The following is a 5,267-nucleotide window of genomic DNA, read 5'->3' on the forward strand; positions in this document are numbered from 1 at the left end:
AGTGTGGGCTCCGTGATATCCCGTGGTAGCTTTGCCATCAGCCTCCTCCTTGGTCTCCCTGCCTTCCAGTTCTGGCCACCCAGTCCCTCCTCCACATCAGCAGCCAGAAACTTCTCCTAAAACACATTATTGTCTTTTTAACACCTGCCAATGAAATCCTGGTATCCCATTGCCCTTTGGATAAAGGGCAAACTCCCTAACAGGTCACCAGGCCTGCTGGGCTGACTGCTCTCCTGGCTGCTCCAGCCAAACAGGACCCACTTCACACTCCTCTGAACAGGCCCTGGGCTGGGCTTTCTCAACTCTGGACCTTTGCACCCACTGCCAACTCAGCCTACCACTATCTCTCTCCTCCATCCCTCTCTGCCGACTAAAGTTCTGCCACCCTCAAAGGCCCAGCTTCATGGAGGGCCTTTTCACCGACCCAGGAGTACCTTGGATGAAAGTGCTTGGTGTTCCTGACTCTCTTCCCTACTGAGCAGCGTGAGCTTCGGTGTATCCTTCCCTCTGTGCTCAGCACAGAACCTGACATCCTGGGGAGGTTTTGTAAGCATGGGCTGGGAGCCTCTAAGCCTCCATTCACCAACCCCTCTCTCCTGGCTCTGGCCCTTGATCTGGCCTGGATTCACTTCAGCAACAGCAGCAGCTCCAGGTCTGGCTCCTGGCTCAGCCCCAGCTCTTGTTCTAGCCCTGAGCTGTTTCAAGCTCTATTTCCAGCTTCTGACCCAGGACCAGCTTTGGTTCAATATCTAGAACCAGTGTGGGCTTAGCCTATAGCATTGGGTCCAGACTCGCAGTATATTCAAAAGTTTCCTACCTTCCCAATCCCCAGCTCTGCTTTCCTGGACTGAAAGTCCTCCCAGGTTGGAAGGAGGGAGAGAGAATGGCAAGAGATTGAACAGAGCCCCATGCAGCCTGTTCACTTCTGGGGTTGCTTCTGCCCTGGAGACACGTGGCTGCGACATCGTAGCCCAATATCAGGGCCCTGATCAGTGCTATGGGGACAAAGAGTCCCAAGTTCAAAGCAAGAGCCTGACGTTTACTGGCTCTGATCTTTGGGCCCCAATTAACTTGTTTACGAAATGGGACAACAGGAGTTCCTATTAACTCAGCAGGTTAAGAGCCCAACATAGTGTCTGTGAGGATGTGGGTTTGATCCCTGGCCTTGCTCAGTGGGTTAAGGATCTGGAGTTGCCACAAGCTGTGGTGCAGTTCTCCGATGCGGCTCAGATCCCACATTGCAATGCCTGTAACACAGGCGGGCAGCTGCAGCTCCAATTCGACCCTTAGCCCAGGAACATCCATATGTTGTGGGTGTGGCCATAAAAAAGGAAAGAAAGAAAGAAAGGAAGGAAGGAAGGAAGGGAGAAAGGAAGGAAAAAAATGGGACAAGAGTTGATGTGACAATGACAGGAGATAAGACAGGAGGTCCAGGCATGGTGACCGGCACAGAGTAGATGTCAATGACCGTAATGTCCTCTTCATCTTTTCCCCGGGTCCACTGGGTCAGTTCCTGCAAGGGACCTGCACATTCCAGTGCCCATTGCATAAGGGCTCTGCTGCTACTATGACACTGGGGGGCCTGGCATAGCCTTGTTTCCCGGCTTCTGGCTGGGATTGTTGTCCCAAGGGCATCTTGGACAGTGGGGACAGAGCCAAGGCACCATAATGGATTACTGGATTACCTGACCAGAACTCCATGTCCCTGACGTCAGGTGCAAATACAAGTCCATAGAGTACTGGGAGAAAGGCCAGTCTTCCGTTGTTGCTGTGGGCTGAGTAAAATTTGGGCTGGGGAGGCAGGATGCCTCCTTCTCCCCTCCGGTTGCCTCGCCGAGTCTGTCCTGTCAAAACTCAGAAGGCAAGGGTTCCTATGGATGAGGGAACTTGAGGACCCTGTCCCCTAAACCCAGGAACCACCCTCAGTGGGGGTCTGCATGCAATGTGCAGGCATGTGCTTGTGTAGGTGTGGATGTATGTGGTGGGTACAGACAGGTTAGAATATCACATGTAGTGTGTATATATGCCTGTAAGCAGGGAGTTTGTGTCTATAAATGATGTAAGTGGTTGGAGGGCTGTGCCTATGTGTAAGCATGCATGTGGTGTGTGTATATGACTTTTGCGTATGGAAAACCGTGTATGTGAAGACAGATGTTCACCCGGCTATGTGGTCTAAGCAGTGTGTGCTGGTGTGTCTGTATGTGATGTGTGTGCCTTGTGTAAAGGGGGACTAGAGGAGTGTGACCTGGAGAGCTCTCTTAGGCAGTGGAGAGTGGGGAGGTGCTGGCATATCTGGGAATCCTTGCTGAATTATCTGAGGTGACCTGGGCCAAGGTCATTGCCCATTGCTGCAAGAGCAGAGAAGGGCAGAAGGGACCAAATCCTACTGGGGGGTTGAGCCTGTTCTCCCAAGAGCCAGACGCTCCACGCCCAGCTGACTACCCTGCCCTGATGTCTGCAAACAGCCTAGGGAAATAAATACAACCTTTGGAAGTCCTGGTGATGTGTCTGGGAAGGATGCTGCAGCTGGCAGCTCACATGAGTGCTGCCTTTCCTTTGACCAGCAGTCGAAGCTTGTGAGGCCAATGGCCTTACTGCCACTACCTGAACTGAGGCTTTCAGAGCCTCCCTGCTAAGTGCAAACCGGCACTTCTCGGAACTCTGGGCTGGAGAAGAAACATTTAAGCACTTCCTCCTCCTCTCTTTCTTCTTCTCCTCCTCCCCCTTCTTCTTTTTCTTCTCCTTATTCTTTGTTGCCTTGCCTATGACTTGTGGAAATTGCCCCGTCCAGAGATGGAACCTGTGCCATCCTTAACCCATTAAGCCACCACAAGGGAACTTCAGAGTTTAGGCATTTATTTTTTATTATTTTTTTTATTTTTTGGCTTTTGGCCTTTTTCTAGGGTGGCTCCCGCGGCATATGGAGGTTTCTAGGCTAGGGGTCCAATTGGAGCTACAGCTGCCAACCTATGCCAGAGGCACAGCAATGCCAGATCCAAGCTGCATCTATGACCTACACCACAGCTCGTGGCAAAGCCGAATCCTTAACCCACTGAGCAAGGCCAGGGACTGAACCTGAAACCTTGTGGTTCCTAGTCAGATTCGTTAACCACTGAGCCACGAGAGAACTCCAAAGTTTAGGCACTTTTAAGTCAGCCATATTCAGGCTGCTGATCTCTGGAGGGACCTAATTTTAATGCAGGTTGGTTCCTCTCGGCCCCACCTCTAGGTGTGTCTCTTTCCTCAGAATGGGCCATGCTTCCCGTCTTACACTCACTCCCTAGATAATGTGATCCTGTCTGCATCTTCCATCACTCCTTGCTGGAGATGCCCCGAATCACTTGCATTTACAAGAATGCATTCTACGGGAGTTCCGTTGTGACACAGTGGGTTAAGTATCCAGTGTTGTCACTGCAGCAGTTCGATCCCGGCCTGGGAACTTCCACATGCTGAGGGTACAGACCAAAAAAAAAAAAAAAAAAAAAAAGGTACTCTGCAGGCCACTGACTAAAACTCGCTACTCTGGCTGCTAACTCTGATTTTCATCCCCCACAAGTCAGGTTAAACATCACGATGCTTTCTGAAGCTGAAACTACTAGTTGCCCCCTAATTTCCGTTACCCTGCCTGTCCTTAGTCATAGACCCCTGCTCTTGGCCTGGAGTGAAAATTGTATTTCCCAGAATTCCTTGCAGCTGGGTGTGGCTCTGTGACTCAGTGCTGATCAACGCTTATAAGGATAAGGAAAAGGGTTTTGTGCAACCTCCGGGAACTGTTTCTTTCTTTTTTTTTTTTTTCCTTTTTTCTTTTTTGCCTCACCCATGGCATTTGGAAGTTCCCAGGCCAGGGATCAAACCCATGCACAGCAGTGACCCTGGTTGCACCCACGACAGGAACCCAAGCTGCTGCCGTGACAATTCAAGATCCTTAACCATGCCGCTCCACCAGGGAACTCCTCCAGGAACTGTTTTTATATTTTATTTTTTAAATTTATTTATTTTTACTTTTTTTCCCCTTTTTTTTTAGGGCCGCACCCACAGCATATGGAGGTTCCCAGGCTAGGGGTCGAATTGGAGTTCTACACCACAGCTCACAGCAATGCCAGATCCTTAGCCCACTGAGCGAGGCCAAGGATCATACCCGCATCCTTGTGGATGCTAGTCAGATTTGTTTCTGCTGAGCCATGATGAGAACTCCTCCAGGAACTGTTTCTAAAGGGAGAATGTGCTGCTTTCCCCCTCTTTAGGATGGTCTGGAATGTCAACTGTGACGACTAGAGCTTGAGCAGCCATCCTGGATAATGAGCAGAAGCCTCATGCTGAGGACGGCAGAAGATGGTAGGTCAATAAAACAGAAAGCACTGGGGTGCTGATGGTTATGAACCCACCATACTAGCTCTGGACTGGTTATTTCCAGACTGGTTGTATGACTGTGATTTGGAGTTTTCTGTCACTCACAGCCAAATCTAAGCCTCACTGATGATACACTTTCCTTCGATCAATTGTCTTTCCTCTTGTTCCCTTAGCTCTGCCAATACTCTCCATTCTAATTGCCTAGTTCTATTTACTCAGTAGATTGTGAACTCACAAGGGCAGGGTCCATGTTATTTACCAAGCACAGTGGCTAATCAAATCAAAAAATATTGGGTTACCCCCTCCACCCCCCTACCCCCACCAGGGTGCAGTGGCTTGATCTCAGTTCCCGACAAGGGCTTGCACCCCAGGCTGAAGCAGTGAAAGCACCAAATTCTAACTACTAGACCACCAAAGACTCCCCCCCCCAAATGTCAGATTTTATTAACAACCCTGTGAAATACACATTCAGGCATCCAGATTTGGGTGGAGCTGCAATTGGGGAGTTATTAGTATATTAATATGTAATATAGTTGTTAGTATAAATATGGTCACTGAAGTGGTGGGAGAGGATGGGTAAGGAGAAAAGAGAGCTAAGGAAGTGGTCTTTTAAGGTCGTGTTGAGGGGGAAACACTCTAGAATGAGGCTGAGAAAAGCCCAAGAGTGGGCAAGGATTGAGCAAAGGGCTGTGGAGCAGGTGATCTCAGAGACCACATATGATTCCATGGTTTCCTCCAGCAGCTCTCGGTAGCCTGGCATAGGAGCAGAGACAGGAGTCAGTTGGGTCTGACTTTAGGATGAGAAGAAGAGATGGTGTCCACAAAAGAAATGCCAGTCCTATTTCCAGAATTTATAAACACCTCCTACATCTCAATATCAAAAAAACAAACAACCTCATCGATAAATGGGCAGAAGA

The 5,267-nt window shown here is 49.5% G+C and overlaps 1 long non-coding RNA gene across 1 annotated transcript; it reads left to right on the forward strand.

The window, feature by feature from the left end:
• LOC102167319 lies at positions 1 to 5,267 on the forward strand. Its single transcript, XR_298635.3, has 3 exons — positions 1 to 652; positions 4,245 to 4,335; positions 5,090 to 5,267. It is a non-coding gene; the product is annotated as an uncharacterized LOC102167319 (long non-coding RNA).

The sequence above is a fragment of the Sus scrofa genome, chromosome 6, assembly GCF_000003025.6.
Source record: "Sus scrofa isolate TJ Tabasco breed Duroc chromosome 6, Sscrofa11.1, whole genome shotgun sequence".
NCBI classification, from domain to species: domain Eukaryota; kingdom Metazoa; phylum Chordata; class Mammalia; order Artiodactyla; family Suidae; genus Sus; species Sus scrofa.